The 20,277-nt window shown below is 44.2% G+C and overlaps 1 long non-coding RNA gene across 1 annotated transcript in view; it reads left to right on the forward strand.

Annotated features, from left to right (window-relative positions):
- The first annotated feature begins 856 nt into the window (after positions 1–856).
- The window catches only part of LOC124788257, a 36,238-nt gene continuing 16,817 nt past the window's right edge, over positions 857–20,277 (forward strand). The window contains exon 1 of the long non-coding RNA XR_007016076.1: positions 857–1,053. This is a non-coding gene — a long non-coding RNA (uncharacterized LOC124788257). The remainder of the gene's footprint in view (positions 1,054–20,277) is intronic.

The following is a 20,277-nucleotide window of genomic DNA, read 5'->3' on the forward strand; positions in this document are numbered from 1 at the left end:
AGGTGTTACAGTACGCACACCACACAGAGAGATATTGAGAGAGAGAGAGTGGTAGGAGGAGATGGAGAGAGAGAGAGAGAGAGAGGAAAATATGGGCGGATAAAGGGCTGGGTCGAGGTGATGAACAGAGAGAAGGGAGGAGAGATAAGGCAGAACAGATAAAGAGAGGGTGGAGGTAAGAGGAGGGTAGGAGGTGGAGATGAATAAATAGAGAGGGAGGAGGACATGGATAAAGAGGGAGAGAGAAGGAGTTAAGGCCTTACATCCAGTTCCCGTACGTGTAAGAAACGTGTGCTTTCTCTTTGTTTCTTAACCAGACTGAACCACAGCAACGCGTTGCGCTGAACAAGTAGTAAGGAAGAAAAGCATGTAACCGCTAAGTGGAGTGCTAAAGTGTCACGTGGTCTAGTGAGCTAAAGGCGGGGCCGCAAGTCAGAAAAGTTTGGCCCTCGAGGACATGTAAGGAAAAATAGAAGGGCTGTGTGGCACTTGCGCTTCCGCCCCGGGCGTCCCTGCTGGCCGCGGTCTGACGAGACGGCAGCGGCGGCGGTGCCAGAGGCCACTTATCGCAGTTTCATTCATACGCGGTAGCCGTCACCGCCGCGGTGTTGGTGGGGGGCCGGGGCGCGCTGGAGGGGGCAGGGGCACGCGGCAGGCGGCGGCTAGGCAGCCGCGCGCGGCTCAGACGGTCGCCGGCCCACGAGCGGCGCCAGCACAGTGGATCGCGGGATGAAGTGCGCGCTACCCGCGGTAGAGGCGCTGCCGGCGGCGGCGCAGCGGCGGCGCGAGGTGCAGCTGTACCTGGCCAAGCTGCGGCGCCTGCTGCCGGCCGCGCGCGCGCCGCGCCGCCGCCGCCTCTCGCGCCTCCAGGTCATCCACCACGTCATCGACTACATCTGCGACCTGCAGCACGCGCTGCTGCGCCACCCCGCCGTCGCCGCCTCCGCCCACGCCGCCCACGTGCCCTGCGCGCCGCCCACGCCCCCGGCCACCCCCGTCTCGGAGGACCGGCTCGAAGACGACGAGGACCTCTGCGCGACCTGCAGTCGACAGGTAGGAGGACAGCGCCCCCCGTCCGCGACCTACCCCATTCGCGCGCCTCGTCCTGCACCTACCGCAATCCTGACGATGTCAACTCTGCCCGCTGTATAAAGGTTTCACGGACTGGCCGTGGACGTTGGTATAACACGCAATCAGCTGCATCTCGAATTTCACACGACTTGCTATATCCTATGCTTGATCTGTGAAAAGAAAGAGTTCCCGGTACTGTGTCCTTCCGGGGGGAGTGTTTTACAAATTTAGACATCTTACAAAAATAATTATAAACATTTTCTGAGCCTTTTTAGGGGGGTAGGACGTCAAACGGGCCGACTTGGAGCAGGAGCGGATGATGCTGTAGTGTACAGAGAAGTTGCAGCATTAGAAAATTGTAGCGAAATGCAGGAAGATCTGCAGCGGATAGGCACATGGTGCAGGGAGTGGCAACTGACCCTTCACATAGACAAATGTAATGTATTGCGAATACATAGAAGGAAGGATCCTTTATTGTATGATTATACGATAGCGGAACAAACACTGGTAGCAGTTGCTTCTGTAAAATATCTGGGAGTATGCGTGCGGAACGGTTTCAAGTGGAATGATCATATAAAATTAATTGTTGGTAAGGCAGGTACCAGGTTGAGATTCATTGGAAGAGTCCTTAGAAAATGTAGTCCATCAACAAAGGAGGTGGATTACAAAAAACTCTTTCGACCTATACTTGAGTATTGCTCATCAGTGTGGGATCCGTACCAGATCGGGTTGACGGAGGAGATAGAGAAGATCCAAAGAAGAGCGGCGCGTTTCGCCACAGAGGTATTTGGTAAGCGTGATAGCGTTACGGAGATGGTTAGCCAACTCAAGTGGCAGACTCTGCAATAGAGGCGCTCTGCATCGCAGTGTAGCTTGCTCGCCAGGTTTCGAGAGGGTGCGTTTCTGGATGAGGTATCGAAAATATTGATTCCCCCTACTTACACCTCCCGAGGAGATCACGAAGGTAAAACTAGAGAGATTCGAGCGCGCACGGAGGCTTTCAGACAGTCGTTCTTCCCGCGAACCATACGCGACTGGAACAGAAAAGGGAGGTAATGACAGTGACACGTAAAGTGCCCTCCGCTACACACCGTTGGGTGGCTTGCGGAGTATAAATGTAGATGTAGGAGAGGCACCACAGGACATTTTATTTTCTACTGTCTACTTTTACAAATAAATTCATAAAACTTTGTCAGCATGACCAGGAAGGATTCAGGATTCACACTCACAGCAGTGGAAGTGCAAAAACATAACAAAACAAATCTTTTGTAGATATGAAATTTCATCATTTTTTCGCTTACCATTGGCTGCATTTGTTGCTATAGGTACATTTTTCTTCTCAAGTAAGAGAGACTCTTTGATGAATTTTGCACAGCATGCAAACCATACTTACAGGTGTATTAAACTCTAGAATTTTCCAAATCTATTAAAAACTGTGGTAAAAATTGAGATAATTAACTACAAAATTTGATTTTTTTCTAAACATAAAGTTTAAAACGTAACAGCTCATTAATTTTTTCATAAATTAAATAGATTCTAGACTTTCAGACACCTGTAAGTATGGTTTGTACGCTGTGCAAAATTCATCGAACAGTCTCTCTTACTTATAAAGAAAAGTGTACCTAAAGCAACAAATGCAGCCAATAGTAAGTGAAAAAATGATGAAATTTCACATGTAAAAAAAAAAATTAGTTTGTTATGTTTTTGAACTTCCGCTGCTACGAGTGTGAATCCTGAATCCTTCCTGGTCATGCTGACAACGCTTTATGAATTAACTTGTAAAAGTATAGACAGCGGACATTAAAATGTCCTGTGGTGCCTCTCCTGCTCCAAGTCGGCCCGTTTGACGTCCTACCCCCCTTAAAAGCATGAATACAACATTTATACTTGTAAAAAAAATTCCCACGCGCACCAATAATGTTCTGTTACGTGGTTTAATAAGTATTATTTCTCATTTTCCGATCTGTTAAAAAAGAAAAAAGAAAAAGAAACTACAGTAAGGAGAAAACATGTAAATTCGAACTATAAGGTAATGAAGAACTGGCCAGGTGTGAGTAGGAATCGCACACTGCGGGTTGCGTACATGCTTTATTATTTATACAGACAATTCAACCATTATGGGTAATTTCCGAGAACGATTTCCTATGGAACGCGTGTGCCCCTAACGATATATACCGATCGTCCGAATCTGTCGTCAATAAACATTGATGCACCTAATAATTTTTTTCATAATCTGGGGCCACAGTCATAATATATTTCCTTAAAGTCTGTACCGCCATTAGACTGTTTTTTTTTTTTTTTATTTGCAATGTTACATTTACACGATTATGATTTCGACTTAAAATGCCATTATCTAGTGTTTTAATGTTATACAGTGCCTAAGATGGCATACTGTCGTATTTAAAATATACTATTGGATGCATTCTCTAAGGGTCAATATTTCTGGCAAAATCCTATTGCACCTTTTATCACTAAGTGTACCATCTTGACCATCGTATTTTAAATATGACAGTATGCCATCTTAGGCGCTGTATAACATTAATACACTTGTTAATGGCATTTTAAGCCGAAATCATGATCGGATAAATGTAACATTGCAAATAAAAAAAAACAGTCTAATGGCGGTACTGACTTTAAGAAAATTGATCCACCTATTTTCTTCCATGATTTAATTGAAAAACATCGATCGCTTACTCAGTCTTCTCAAGACGGTTGACTGCGTAGCAACTCAAAGCTTCGTGCTGTTCGACCAGCGCTAACACCCTGGGTAAGTGGATCAGTGAGTTTTAATTAACTCATTGGAGAAAATAGTTGGATCAGTGCTTATTAATAATAGAGTCGCACATTCGATATATATATCGTTAAGGCCCCACGCGTTCCATAGGCAATCATTCTTGGAAACTACCCATTCCGGGAATCGAGAATCCCGCCGATTTTTATCGACATTGATACTCGCAAGATGTCTGTCCCACGCTTTCCAAGACTTTCGATTTCAAGGTTGAAGTCGGGTGCCAAACGACAAAACAAACATTTTTTTGTGTAATACAATTACGAATTAACAATTTTCGGATTTTTTTTCTTTACTTGTACAGTGGAACATGGCGTCTTGCCGAATTTCAGAATTCCATGCCTACGGGTAGTACGTTACAGGTTTTGATGACTGAGTTTGGGAGTATCAGAATGTGTGTCATAAATAGTCGTATCTCGTGATTGCATTGACTTAGAAGCTAACGTTCATTGTACCGCCAAGGGACCACTGAACTTAGTATGTGACATAATTTAGTTTGATGCATCTACCCGCTCGTGAGAAAAAGGAATTTTAGCAGACATAGTCTGATAACAAATGACAATCTTTTTTACTCGTGTGATAACAAATCAACAATTTTCAGATTGTGTCCTTTTATTTTAGTGTGAGACCTTCCTTCTTTCCAAATTACATAATTCTAGACGGGAAGTACCCATTAGATTTTGGTGACTGAGTTGGCGAGTCTCAAAATATGCTACGTAAATGGCCATATCTCGTGATTGCACTACCAAAGAACCGTAAATCTCAGTAAGTTACATAAATTTCAACTTATTACCTCCATCTTTTCCTGAGAATGAGTGTTTTTAAGAGCGGGACAGACAAGACAGACAGACAGGCAGACGAACGGACGGACAAGAAAGTGATCGTATCAGAATTCACTTTTTACCAACTGAAACGCGAAACCCTAAAAAGGAGAAAAAAACTCTTAAATGTTTAGCTTACAGTTTATAAAACCATGTAAAGCTTTGAAATATCTTCGTTGTACGCCCCTCCACTTTCACTCCTTTCTTGCTATTGGTATCTATAGAGGAGTGCCGTCCACGAAGAAGGCAAGATTCCACGTTCTTTGAAGGATCAACTGGAGTGAATGGTGGGCCGGCGAACTTCAGAAAAAGATGTGCATAAATAGCTCTTATTAACAGAGAGGCTATACCATCAGTAAAAATTAGATTCATTTGCGAAAACCCTCTTTCACTATCGCTACATGACAATGGAAGTGTCTTGATGGTAGTTGCCACCGGAAACAAATTTGTGAGATACTTTGCTTTGTTTTCACGATCTTCACCCAAGTTCTCGCAATTGTCAAAAATGCACGCATAAAGCTGACTCACCTGGTTATAGATAGCCATCTCCCACTGCCAGCCACTGTGTACGTCCACAAAAATTACACTCTGCTTTATAAAAGATATCATATTTGCGCCATTGTAATATTTTTTTGTTTCACGATCGAAATTTCGGCTTTAGGCCATTATCAAGTGCAGATTCTTGTGGCTTTAAGCCACGTCAAACTTAATATGAGTTGACACATGCCTTAAAGCCACAAAAATCTGCACTTGATAATGGCCTAAGGCCGAAATTGCAACCGTGAAATAAAGAAAGTATTACAGTCATTGGCGTAAATATTACGTCTTCTATAAAGTTCTACATGACTGTGAATCCCAGGTACAAAAAGTTAATTAATTACAGTCTGCTATTCCACCAAGTAGGCAGGCCGGCCGCGGTGGTCTAGCGGTTCTAGGCGCTCAGTTCGGAACCGCGCGACTGTTACGGTCGCAGGTTCGAATCCTGCCTAGGGCATGGATGTGTGTGTTGTCTTTAGGTTAGTTAGGTTTAAGTAGTTCTAAGTTCTAGGGGACTGATGACCACAGATGTTAAGTCCCATATTCCTCAGAGCCATTTGAACCATTTTTTTAAACCAAGTAGGCATAGTTTTACATAGTTTCAGCCGCAGCAAAAGTCTTATCACAAGCCATCTCAAAACCTGGGGGTCTGGATTTTTTTTTTTCGTCAGCGGTATCGACACCAGATAACGATGCACATCGCCACAAATCAAGTATTGTTTTTTTTTATCATTAGTTTACGAGCCGCATCAAATGGACGTATTACACGAACGTTATATCTTGGACCAAATACAGCTAGACGCTAGGGTATCGGCACTGGCGGATATAACGGAAATTTAGCTAACGAAATGTTTAAAAACCGAAAGTATCGTCATGTTGAAAGATACTTATATTGCACTGTCTCATGGTATTCAAGACAGGCAGACACCGATAATTTAAGTTTTGCAAGCTGACACGCACGCGAACACACACACACACACACACACACACACACACACACACACACACACACACACACACGGTGTTTACACAAACAAACGATATTTAGGTGGCTTGGTTTCACAGTAAACAACCGCTAACTGTATGTGCATAGAGTCACACATTGTCACAGAGCGATTATTGACATGAGACGCATTGCTTCACAGAATAAAATATTTACAAGCTTAAGTAATGGACGCAAGTGAAAATTACAACTTACAGGCCTTTCCAGCTGTTTCAATGAGTATGTAATATCAGTTTGTGTGTGTGTGTGTGTGTGTGTGTGTGTGTGTGTGTGTGTGTCTGAGAGAGAGAGAGAGAGAGAGAGAGAAATGGCAAAATATACTTAAGCGAAATGAGTATCTCATTGATAACACGAGGCAGTACAATATAAGTATCCTAAAATGTAACGATCTTGCGTCGTAAATATTTCGTGAACTGAATTTCTGTTACTTGTGCCAAAACAACGACGACCCTAGCTGTATTAGGTCCACGATTTAAAGTTCCTGTAACACCTCCGTCTGATGACGAATCTGCAGGTAAGGTTATAGAAAATAAATAGCATCAAATTCCAACAGCATCTGGTTGCGTATTATATCTACGTATACCACCAACTGGAACTGCAGTTGCAAGTTAATAATTCAGATAAATATAATTGAGTTTCTTGGATTTAGCGCCGCGCCATATTTGTGTGTAAAACTCAACTTTTCAGCTTCTTACTGTGTTGTTAACACCAAGAGTTGTCTGTAGGCCGTGTGATTCTTTATTTAGCTGGTCGTGGAGACGTCACGAAGTCATGCGACTTGCATATGCTTTCAGAGATTTCGTCGATACCTGTTCTGGAGGAACGTTGGTTGCGATTCTGATTCCGTTAGACGACAAATGACGGTTGATTTCTCTGTAGCGTTTTAGCGGCAAGCTCCCTATTCCATGGACTTGTGAAAGAATAGCAGCTGTCACTGTTAAACTCGTTGATCTAAATGGTTTCGCTGATGACAGAATCCCTGTATTCAGATGCGTGGGATAGATAAGCGTTCCGACAAACACAATCGTATGCCTTCTTAAAGGCTATGTTCGGCAAAAGCAGTCTTGTCGGAACTCTGTTATTTAATATGCTATGTGCAACGTTCTGAAACCATTCGTACTGACTGACCATTCTAAGTGCCGTCGCATTCATGAGGAGTTTTACAGATTTCACGAACACATTAAACATCACGATTTCGACGGGTCTTCTGTTGCCGAACGGGGTCTCATAAACGAAAATCCATTATGTTTGCTGAATCTGAAATCTTATCCCATGTGTCTGCCTACGGGGGTTATGTTGTAAAAGCAGCCGTTGAGTTCAGAATGTGCAGCAACAACTTTGCCCTCCGCAGTCGATATACCCTTAGCGGTGCATCAGGACAGGCGTTTGATGTTTAGAAGCTACGGAGAAATAGACTGAGTCGTGCACAAACTAATGAAATCAACATCGTTAGCAATGTACCTCCCTCACAGATATCGACATAATATCTGGTTTCATACGGAAGTCCCGTGCCTTCGTGACGCCAGATAAATAAAGTAGCACTCGGCCCACAGATAACTCATGTCGACGAGGACAGAGGCAGTTGAAGGCTTGAGATTACGTTCAAATATGACATGGCAAGGAACGCGTGAAAAAATTTATCCAGTAAAGTCACATTGAAAAACCACGTCGCTGTTCTGCCTGTTGTAGAACAAAATGTTTACCACAGCGCACTACACGCACAGCATACCTTGCCGTGTTTCTAGGAAGGCAAGAAATCGGCGGAAGTCGTACAACTACAGGCCGTATGAATGTTCTGCTTTTGCTAGGAAACAATGAAACTCGGCGTCACGGTAGAGCTTTGTCGTAGGCACCGTTGATTCTGTCTAGCCCAGCGAGGAGTCGGCACTTTTTCCCTTCTAGCCTTTCCTCGCCCCGATCAGCCCATGCACGTGCTTAGTATCCCAGTGCCCCTTAAGGAAAATGCCATAAGTTTGTATGTCACTCCGATCACACCATATACTAATTGTCTCGGCTCAACATGAAACATCCCCATAAAAGGCATTAATAGGTGCCAACAGAAAGCCATTTGTATCTGTCTAGGAGTGTTTGGGTGAACCCTTAAAATTGTCTTTCTGGTGGAAGCGAACGAAACGTTTCTTGATATGAGAAGAAAATTCACAGGGCTAAATTTCCGCTAAAGCAGTTTTATTTCACATAACACAGAGTACGAACAAAGACGTCCCCTTAACCATCGCCGGCCGGGGTGGCCGAGCGGTTCTAGGTGTTACAGTCAGGAACCGCGCAATCACTATGGTCGCAGGTTCGAATCCTGCCTCGGGCATGGAAGTGTGTGATGTCCTTAGGTTCGTTAGGTTTAAGTAGTTCTAAGTTCTAGGGGACTGATGACCTCAGAAGTTAAGTCCCATAGTGCTCAGAGCCATTTTGAACCTTAACTATCTGTTCTGAACATTTTATTTTCTTACAACGTTTCACACTACAAAAATACTTTCAGAAAATGTTTATACGGAAGACTTGCTGCCAGGCAGCACCACATACTGTTGATGCAGAGGGTCATTCATGCCGAAACAAAGTCTATTAGCAATACGAAATTGTATAGGCTTTCGTGGCCACTTGTTGACAAACTGCCTGTGGGCTTCTGTCTCGGGTTCTTAGGCCGACGTTAGTTCCATAATTTTTCTGACGTTTTTTCAGCACGCGTGACTGGTATTGACGCTCCATTGCTGGTAGTGGACTGGAGCCGAGCTCGCGGCCGCAGATTGTAATATGTACCTGGTGCGCCAACGTCCAAGGGCATTTCCCTGGTCATTTCCGGTGCGATTCTCCTCTTGCGACCTGCAACGATCGTTCGCCTTGAGGCTTTCTTCTTTCCTGTTGAAGCTATGTTTGTGTATTTCTATAGCTTCGCTGAAAAAGTGGGTGTGTTAGCTCTTCTCTACAGCCAGGCGTTTCGGCGAATTTTATTATGTGGTCGGCCTCACGCGGCATGTGCTCTGCTAGGGCCAATTTCTCCACCTGCCCCAACCTGCAGTGCCGCTTATATTATGGCATCCCAGTGTTTATTGATATTCCCGACATTGAAACTTGGTCCATTGTCTCCTTTGCCGCTCTGAGACGCTCTTTGATCTTCTTTGTCCATTTGTAAATAGTCTTTCCACCGTGTTTGCACAATATACGGCCGATCCTGTCCGTCACTCTGGGAAAGTATGTCAGAAAGACCGGACCGACATTTCTTTTTTCCGATGTGTCACTTCGCCGAGTGTTTGACTGTGTGACACTTCTTATAAAACTGATGGAGTACCCATTGCTCCTCAAAACGCTTTCCGGATGTTGGAGCTATCGTCTGAGGTGTCTCACATATTCGTCTTTCTCGCGTTACGAGCGTATTAATTACGCCTGTTTTCTGGCTCGAAGGTGATTTGACAGTTTTTGCAGGTATCGGTCCGTGTGTGTCGGTTTTGGATGTGCGTTGTGTCCCGTGTTTTCACTATCCCTTGTGATAACCACATATAGGAAGGGTGGCTGTTTGTTCTTTTCTGCTTCCAAGGTAAATTTTATGTTGGGATGAAGGCTGTTCAAATGTCTTAGGAAGTCACCTATCTGTTCCTCACCATGAGTCCACACAACGAAGGTATCATCAACGTATCTATACCACACCTCAGGTTTACTGGGTTCCATGTCCAGTGCCGGTGTCTCGGAATGTTTTATGAAGAAACTGGATATCATTGGACTATCCACGGCTATGCCTGCCAGCTGTTCGTAGAAAGCGAACGATCGTTGCAGGTAGCAAGATGAGAACGGCACCGGAAATAACCACGGAAAAGCCCTTGGTCACTGGTGCGCCAGGTACATCATATAATCTGCGGTTGCAAGCTCGTCTCCATTCCACCAGCAGCAATGGAGGGTGAAGCATTGACAATGCCAGCCACTCGTGCTGGCGAAGCGTCAGAAAAATCATCAAATAAACACCGGTCGAAGAACGCGAGACAGAAGCCCACAGGCAGTTTGTCTCTTTGCAATGTTTTGTAGTTGTAATTTCAGTTCTAAGACTGCTTTACTGTGCACGTCTGCACGATGGTAAATATTTTATAAGTCTTTTATCTCTGTATATGTGCTGCAACTTACGTACGTGTGAAATGACGCTCTATAGCCAAGCCTTTGTCTCCCTTTGTAATTTTTAAGCACCACACTTCCTTCTATTACCAAATTAACTATTATTCCCTGATGTCTCGGAATGTATCCTATAAATGTAGCCGTTTTTTTATTCAAAATTTATTACAGTTCTTTTCAATCCAGTGCTTCTTGACTAATTACTCATCTACCCAGCTAATGGTGAGCATGTTTTCGCAGCACTGCATTTCAAAAGTTCCTATAGTCTTCTTATCGGTGTTATTTATTATCCATATTTCTCTTCTATAGCCCATGATGCCACACTCTAAGCAGTTAGCTCGTGGAAAGACTTACTGACACTTAAATATATGATTATGATAAAATCTTGAAATAATTTATGCACTCACAGGCTTGTTGTGTCGCACTTAGACGTGTTAATCCAGTATCATCGATTCGAAAATTCCCACTATTTTCGTCGACTAAAATAGTTTAAACTATTAAAATCATTTTGTGAAACACGACGTAATTTCATTGTGTATATAGTCGAACCATGTTCGAGGAGAAATATTTGATTGCACAGCCCTCAATACCTGCACTTACCATGACGAGTACATGCGATTCAGTATCCCAGTTACGGAAATAGTTCCGCTGTGTGTTCACCATGGTGCTGAATGGAGCTTTAAGCTTGAACGCGTACCCGTCAATGCAATGAATATCCGAAGACACTCCCGCCTGTGCAGTGAAACTACATTGTCCATTCTGTCCATCCACATTAATGTGACCTCCTGTCAAAGAACCTGAATAACCAACTTCTGGAGCGCGGACCGCTGCGAGGGGTGACGAGGAGAGTCAGTGAGGTTCTGGAAGGTACCCACAGTGGTGTGAAACTATTCTGACTCCATTGCGCGGCCATCTGCGCCAGCTTCCTGGATTGAGGATCCATGACACGAACAGCCTGATCGAGGTGGTCACAGATTCTCATTTGGTTTTAAATCGGGGTAGTTTGATGGCCAGGAGAGTACGGTAAATTCACCCTGATGCTCTTCGTACCTCGCGTGTACAGTGCGAGCTGTGTGACCCATTCAACTGTCAGGCTGGTAGTTGCCATGGTCCTCAGTTATAGAGGCATACTTGTGTTGATCCATTGTGTCTTTGAGATCACACAGGGAATGTCACTAAAACATTCCCCAGAGCATGGCGCTCTCTCCTCTTGCCTGGACCCTTCCATCGATTGTTGCAGTGTGTTTACTTTCCGACGAAGGAGCATGAAACGTGATTCATCGGAGAAGACCACCACAGTGAACGATCAGTTGCGTTGTTGGCGAACGCATTCCAGCTTTCGTCGCCGATGGGCAGCAGTCAGCATGGTTGCATGTACGAGGCACTTGCTGCGGAGGTCCATATGCAAAACGCTCGCTGCTCCGTCGTTGTTGAGACACTGTTGGTAGCCACTTTGTTCATCTGGGCAGTCAGTTGTTCAACAGTTGCATGCCTGTTCGCCCATGTACATCTCCGCAACCGTCTTTACCCCTGTCATCAATGACTTGTAGTGCATCACAGATGCCATGGAGTCGGTTTTGGATAGCACCATTTTATCATGCACGGTATTCCTTAACCACAGCAGCAGGCGAACGGTTTATAATCGTAGCCATTCCGGAAATGCTTCCACCCGTGATACAAAATCCAGTGATCATGCCTTTTTGGACTTCAGTTAAATCGCTCCTTTTCCGCATTCTGACAACGACTGCACTGTTTTCCACATTCCCCCCTCCCCCCAGACACGCCTTCTATACCGTCCACTGCCAGTGCTGCCAACTGCCGTCTGTGAGTGTTTATTGCAGGTTGATGTCGAAGATAGGCGTTGGTCACATTAATGTGACTGGGCAAGCAGTGCCGATTTATCCGTACTTTTAACGTGATTGTCACATTCGTCGTCCTTATCCATCATAGTCACCAGTACCTTTGAAACGTCGCCTTAGAAAAATTATACACGACTGTGCGTAAACTGACACACAATATTTTTTTAGCGCAACGCAGTCTGACTTTCAGTAATTCCTACAAGAGAATGACCCTGACTAAATTAACCTATACGTTTCACAAATCACTTACCTCACAAAAATCTTCGTTACTGCAATACAGCGAGCGCCACTACTGCCAGCTAAATAAAAGATTCAAACTACGGAAGGCACTAACTACTGATAGGGATAGTTAGCAAATGAAAGATTTTAATAGAGAACAAACAATGTATTTACCTTAATAGTCATAATATATATAGCAGTTCTTGACATCCATTCTTACAAATGTACTGTTTCTGATGGACACACCTCCAGATTATCCATTCTCAAAAATCCGCCATCTCACTTCCCCACATCCACCACTGCTGGCGGCTCGCCTCCAACTGCGCAACGCTACACACTGTTAACAGCCAACAGCCCAACACTACAATAGCCAACAACAATGCAAACCAGCCACAGACTGCACGCAGCACAGCCAGTGATTTTCATATAGAGCGCTACGTGGCGGTGGCGTTACAGATATAAGAACCAAAACAGCCTACTTACACCTTCTGACACGAAAATTTAACATAGACACCGGAATGCCAGTTACTAAATAATGCGGGCATTAACTCTAGAAAGTCTTGTGAAGACTACAGTCTATTGATTCCAAACCATATTTTTCAAAAATAAAATGTCTCATTAAACTACTGACAGGCAACTTTGGATTAATAGCCTGTTGCACTCTCTAACACCAGTAACGGCTTTACTTGTCAGTTACAATTGTTTTCCCTTAAGCTTTCCTCATTCGAGTCTTTCTGTTCGTTCAGAAAGCCGGTGATAACAATGTGGCCAAACGGTTCATTGCGCCGCAACAACTGAATGAAGGAGGTGGTTCAACGTCGATGTAAGAAAGAACTTCAGAACTGCCTCCTTCAGAACTTGAAGAACATTAATTACGTTAATAGCTAACTGGTTACATCGTATCTGGTACTTGTGAGTATTATTTAAATCTGTTTTTTACTTTCATCCTCAAGGACAATGTGACGACATGAAAGGCTGTGGTTGAAATACACACTCTCCCTTATTATAGATAATAGAAGCGAGAAAAATACGATCTTCCTATTGTAACGGCTCTTAGGAAATGTGAAAGGCGTCGTGAAGTGAGTAGCAGTACTACAGCTTTCTTTCACGTTCTTTGGTAAAAGAAACCGGTTACACTCACCTGTCATTCCATCTGGTGTTCTCCACTTTGATGCTACACCGTGTCTACACGGAGGACAGTGGAAATGTTATATTCGATACCTCAGGGAATTTTACGCTACTGGCGTTTTCAAGGCTTATTAGCAGTCTTTATGTCAGTACACATTTACGCGTACGGATGGAACAGAGACGAGTATGCTTTAGTTACAGATTATAGAAAGGTGCGTTAATCGTTCCCACGTTTTGTTTAGTGTGTGACACAAAGAATAGCAAACGTGATGTGCTATGAATCGTAAGAGACAGGACGAAAAGAGGGGCAGGAGCTACGAGATACGACGGTGTGGGATGGGGAGAGAAAGGGAGATGAGTGGCGGCAGCAGGTGTCAAAGCTCGTAATCGTTGTACTCTCACGCACAGGTGTTAATGACTGGTGTTTACCTCTTTGATGATACTCTGAAAAGCATAATTTTCTGCCAACTCTTGCTGCAAGAGACATCGTCACGTTCTTCGAGGCAGTTAACGTCTGACACTTCATAAACACTCATCTCCATGGCCTGTGATGATGGTCCTCGCAGCAGAAGACGAAACATTACGCGAGAAAGACCCAAACCGTAAATCATCAAGGAAAGCTCGTAATTATCTGTCATCTCTCGGCTCCATCGCGACTGCAACGTCGCCAATCTTTCACTGCCAATGATTGCACGCTACTCGAATATAAACTGCGAGCTTTATTTTCAATTTAGAATGCAATATCTGCATGTAAGAAAATTTGGTCATGTTTCTGATATTCGTGTTTCCATTCATTACTATTCAAACTAGTTGTTTGTGTTTGCTACTGTTGTAAACACACCTCTGTATCCAAGGTCGTTAACGCACGCTTATGCGGTCGCGCTCGGCACGGAAGTGTCCTGTTCCAATCCTGTCGGTTAAGGAAATTTCGACAGGCTCTATCTGGCCAGCAAGGGGAGGAGAACTGATGACGTGACGTTAATGATCATCATGCCTTCAGACGACGTCCAGAACTGTATCGGAACTTCTCCGCAGTGTCTGTTGATGATGAACTGTCCCCCATTGGGTGTGCACGTTAAGGACGGTAGGCCTCTTGGTACGTGGTGGGTTTCCCCCCTCTCCGTTTCCTGCCACCTGCTGTACCTATGACTGAGACTATGTTACCACTCCATTTCATGTTCACGCAAACTGTTACAAGAAGGTGTTGGTGGAAGTTGATTGATTCTAACGATTGACTCAAAAATATAGTAGTCATAGGATAGTACGTTTTTGTATTATGTGAAGTGCACAGTTTTACATTTCTGAACATTAAAAGCAAGTCTTATCAAGATCTAACTCAATATGTATGCACCTTCTTCAGACAGTACGTTACTTCGTTACAGGTACGTACATTGTGGTGTCATCGCCAGACACCACACTTGCTAGGTGGTAGCCTTTAAATCGGCCGCGGTCCGTTAGTATACGTCGGACCCGCGTGTCGCCACTGTCAGTGATTGCAGACCGAGCGCCGCCACACGGCAGGTCTAGAGAGACTTCCTAGCACTCGCCCCAGTTGTACAGCCGACTTTGCTAGCGATGGTTCACTGACAAAATCCGTTCTCATTTGCCGAGACGATAGTTAGCATAGCCTTCAGCTACGTCATTTGCTACGACCTAGCAAGGCGCCATTATCATTTGCTATTTATCTTGTGATGCATGTACCGTCAAGAGCTATGTTCACCACCTATGGATTAAAGTTAAGTATTCCAGCAGCTTCGTACTTTATTTGCTAGTCTCAATTGCTTTACCTGTTCCAGACCTCACGCCAGCCTGCGTGAGCTTAAACGCGTGCCTTTCGGCTTCCTCTCATAGTGGCTTGGCTGTCTTGCCAAGTCACTACATACATCATCCACTGTTCCAAATTGTCTTCGACATTTTTTACGGGATTAAGGTCAGGGGACTTGGTGGGACAGTCAATCTTCGATTGAACGCCTGAGTGTTCATCAAACCATGAACACATCCATGCAGCCCTGTGAACAAAGCTGTTGTCATTCTGGAAGACGGCAGTGCCGATAACGTACCGGTACTCATTAAGAATTTTTACAACAATGGGCTGAGAATGATGAAATAGACATCCTGGTTCAAGATCAAACCTGATCCACGTCATGGTACTTAAAAACGTCGCAAAACATCACAGAACCACTTCTAGTCAGAACCCTACTCTCTACACACTCCAGGTTAAATGGTTCACTGCGTCATCGTTGCAGTTGACGCCTTTGATCATTCAAAAGAGTCAAAATCTCGACTCGTCTGACTGTGCTACATACCTACAGTCAGTTTCTGTGCTGTTTGGCCCACTGAACATGTGGAACTTTAGGTGCCGCTGGTCAAGAAGAAAACCAAGGAATCCTTTTAATATTTCTCGGTTCTTGGTGCTGGTACATTATTAACAGCATTTGTCTTGTTGCTCTCCTTTAGTACGCTAGATGAAGATATTAGATACCACAAAAGTTTGTCTGTGGTAGTCTAAATTTCGATTTCTTGTGTCCTGTAACTCCAGGTTCGTGAATCATTCTAACACCTTAGATAAACAGTGATGTCATGCTGCCATGTTTGTGATACTATTAACAGATGATTTACAAAGTTATTAGTTTCCGAATTTCCGATCTCAATAAAGTAGCCCAGGCTAATATAAATTTACGTTAAGTTTTACGATAAGACAGTGAAACGATAGGATGATGATTCTGTTTTGAACAGAATTTTGCCAGTAAGATAATAGGAGACCTACAATGGTTATGTATTTCACATGTGGAAATTTTGGTACACAACCCAGTACACACTGAAGCAATGACCTTGTTAGTTTCTCTGTCGTCTAACACAAGTCGTACACTCCCTCCCGACTTGGCAACTACCAGCAGCAGTCTACAGTAAGGATTATCTGAAGGATCGATGACACCCTGCTGAAGCATTCACTTAATTTCTTTGACAATGGCTGTTTAATTATTCGTGGTTTTTGTTCAAACACCTGGGTAAAATTTTTGTAACGTGTAAAACAGTTCCTTCTGCTAGAAAGGCAATAAGGCGTTAGTTTTCACTATTTCGTCTCGATTCTTTTCCTGTATTGATAAACTTTCACTGATGACTTTTGCGAGGTTCTCAGCTGGAGGTGTTCGTTACACACAGTACTCTTCACTATTTTCACTCGAGGGCCTCTGACATGTGCCTACATTGAGTAACGGTAGAAATTCCTGTCGGCTTTGAAACCGATCGTCTTTGAGAAGGCACCAAACTTCTCCCCGTCCCTGTTGGTTAGGATCTTTTGTACGACTATTGTTCTCATGCTGTATTCCTTGCAAACACATTGGGCGATCCACGTTAATACAACAACGAAATGGTCGACCTGTTCCACGGTGTGGCCACGAATACGACAGCTCCTACTTGCGATTCCGCCACGTCTCACATCGACCATCTTTTGCAGTGACTCTGTACAACCTCCTGCCATATTGACACCACTTCACGGCCATTACTTTCGCCATTGCTGGATGGATACATGGTCTCCCGGTACCATTTTCTCAGCATCTTCACACCTCCAATATGAGCATTTTGGCTGCTACCCTCATAAGACGATAAGTATTTTGCCCATTGAGCTTACGTATGGCTGTTCAATAAAGAATCATTATAATTTCTTTATGGTCATAATTTCTTGTACTAGGATTTTAATCTTGTAATGTTCTGTTAGCTTAATGTGTAACAAACACGCCGTACTGATTTCATTGTTGGCGCTCCTAGTTTCACTGTTGACACTCCTGCCTCCCTCATGTAAGAGGTGGGCAAGCTGAGACATGTTGGAGTATGTGACGCACGACGAACAATAAGCGGCTTTGAAATTTTGCTTTCGTCTCGACGAACCTTCAGCTGAGGCCTTCGCTACCTGGCAGAAGCCCTATGGAGGGTCTGTACTTCCCTGCAGCACAGCTCGAAGATGCGGGTCTACCTGCAGTTGAAGATGACATTAGACAAAGATACGAAGATAGCTGCTACTACTGACGAAACCTGCCTACAGTATTTTGATTTTGAGAGCAAACAGCAAAGCTCATTGTGAAGTTCTCTATCACCAACCCCCGAAAAAGCGAACGTAGTTGCTTCTGCTGGGAAAGTTATAGTCATCTCATCTTTTTATGTTAAAGGAACATTTTATCAATATGTTGCACCTGCACACACATTAATAACTGGACAATATTGCAACGATGTCCTGAAAACTTTGCAGCTCCATATCAGGCCCAAAAGAGCTCGTATCCAAGAAACGGGCTGGAGAAGACTCCACCACGATAATGCACGGCCCCATATTGCAAAAATCAATGAAAAGTGTATCCCTCACTTTCTCTATGGTCTGCATTCAGCGCCACTTGAGTTTCTTCTGTTCTCTAATCTGAAGAAAGACCTACGTGGGAAGCATTTTCCATCATCAGAAGCAGAAGTGAAGGCTGCGGAGGCGATTCTGAAGGGCCTTCCAAACAATGGTTTCCAGCATCTGTTTGCAGACTGGCAGAAACACTGGGACAAGTGCATCGCATCGAAAGGAGACTATCTCGAGGACCATCAAAATTACGAGTATGACTAAAGGTATATTATTACATTATATTGAAGACCGAACACACCTCATAGATGAAGACGTGGATCCAGCGGCTGGCTCTAAGGACACAGGTGGTCTGCACAGTATCTGGAAGCTCCAGCGGCGGCCGCCAACCTGCCGGCTCCTTCTTGGAGGCAAAAAACCCGTTCCGGTCACGCCCCGATTGTGGCCGAGGCGAAAAAAACGCCGCGGGAAGAAGCAGGCCGCGCAGATTCTATCGGCCGGCCGGCCCGGAACGCAGCAGTCAGACCGCAGGTCGGCGTTTGTTTTGCGATTACCGCCCCCTCCTAAATACGCCGATAAAGGCCGCGCAGCGGCGCTCTAATTTGGCGCACGGACGCCGATTGTAGTGTTTTCCAATAGCAATTAGGTTTGGCGGCGAGGATATAATTTACGGCGAGTTTACCGGATGGGCGTGGAAGGGAGGAGTTCTGAAGGCAGGTAAGAAAATGAAATAAAGGGGCAGAGCGCTTGCGTTCTCTGGAGTGCGGAACTGGAGAGCTGCGTTTCGACCTTAACTTCCACTGCCGAGTTGCAGTCTTGTGCACACCTGTTATTGTAACTAGTGATGGACGTTTAGTGACAGATAGCCTACACATATTTAGCTTACTTCTGACACTTGTGGCCCTAGACCTAAATCACTGACGTCAGAATGTTATAGTATCATAGAACACAAAGCATGTATGAAATAATTTGCACCTGTTTTAAATAATGCACAAGTGACAGATTCATGTGCTGGAACACTACACTGCGTAACAGTATTAAATGATGACTCTTCGAAACCTCGTAATTCCAACCCTCTAAGCAAAATGAGGATAATGGAATGTAGTCGAATTAAGTCGGATGATGCTGAGGGCATTACATTAGGAAATGAGACACTTTAAGTAGTAAAGAAGTTTAGCTCTTTGGGGAGCAAAATAACTGATGCTGGTCGAAGCAGAGAAGATATAAAATGTAGGCTGGCAATGGCAAGGAAAGCGTTCCTGAACAAGAGAAATTTGATAACATCGAGTATAGATTCAAGTGTCAGGAAGTCGTTTCTGAAAGTATCTGTATGGAGTGTAGCCATGTATGGAAGTGAAACATGGACGATAAATAGTTCGGACAAGAAGAGAATAGAAGCTTTCGAAATGTGGTGCTACAGAAGAATGCTGAAGATTAGATGGCTAGATCACATAACTAATGACGAGGTATTGAATAGAATTGGGGAGAAGAGGAGTTTGTGGTACAACTTGACTAGGAGAAGGGATGGGTTGGTAGGACATGTTCTGAGGCATCAAGGGATCACCAATTTAGTATTGGAGGGCAGCGTGTAGGGATAAAATCGGTGACGAAGACCAAGAGATTAATAAACTAAGCAGATTCAGAAGGATGTAGGTTGCAGTAAGTACTGGGACATGAAGAAGCTTGCACAGGATAGAGTAGCATGGAGAGCTGCAGTCTCAGGACTGAAGACCACAACAACAACAACAACGACGCTTAAGTTTTAAATTTGGCTCAGAGGTGAGTACAACTTTCCTCTCTAATTTTGTATATCCATGCTTGTGATTGGAGACCTGGAGGAGTTCGGTCGTTCACTTCTGCAAGAAAATAAAACACCTACAACCGTCCTTATGATGTCATTTATTGCGTGGCTGCCACTTTAGGAGCTTCGGTGAACCATCTTCAGGCCTTAGTTGACGCTAATGGGGTTAACACGATGCATCAGTGGCTGACATCTATAACTACCTACGTGTAAACGCGATGTTGTCTCTCCAACCATCTACTGTCTACATTCCTCTATTATGATTCAAAAGCGTGGAGCCTGTGACTTCAGCCTTGGGATTGACGAAACTCCAGACAGCAAGGTGTAGACAGATGCGGAAAAAAGGCACAGATCAAAAGTTCACGTGACGTATAAGGTGGTTTAAAAATATCATGCTGACAACAAATATCACCACAGTTGTGCCCAGTGTCCCCGTGGACTTTCCGATTGTCACACCCTCTCTTGCCCACATTTCATCTCTTCTTTTTACGGCAGTATCAAAGGTTGCTCGTATCACTGCAAACTGTCGTTTTCGACAGCGAAATTTGTGGGAATGAACGCCCCAGCAGAAGGGCTGATTTCACTGACGCCATTTATACAGCGC

This window comes from Schistocerca piceifrons, chromosome 3, assembly GCF_021461385.2.
Source record: "Schistocerca piceifrons isolate TAMUIC-IGC-003096 chromosome 3, iqSchPice1.1, whole genome shotgun sequence".
Lineage (NCBI taxonomy): Eukaryota > Metazoa > Arthropoda > Insecta > Orthoptera > Acrididae > Schistocerca > Schistocerca piceifrons.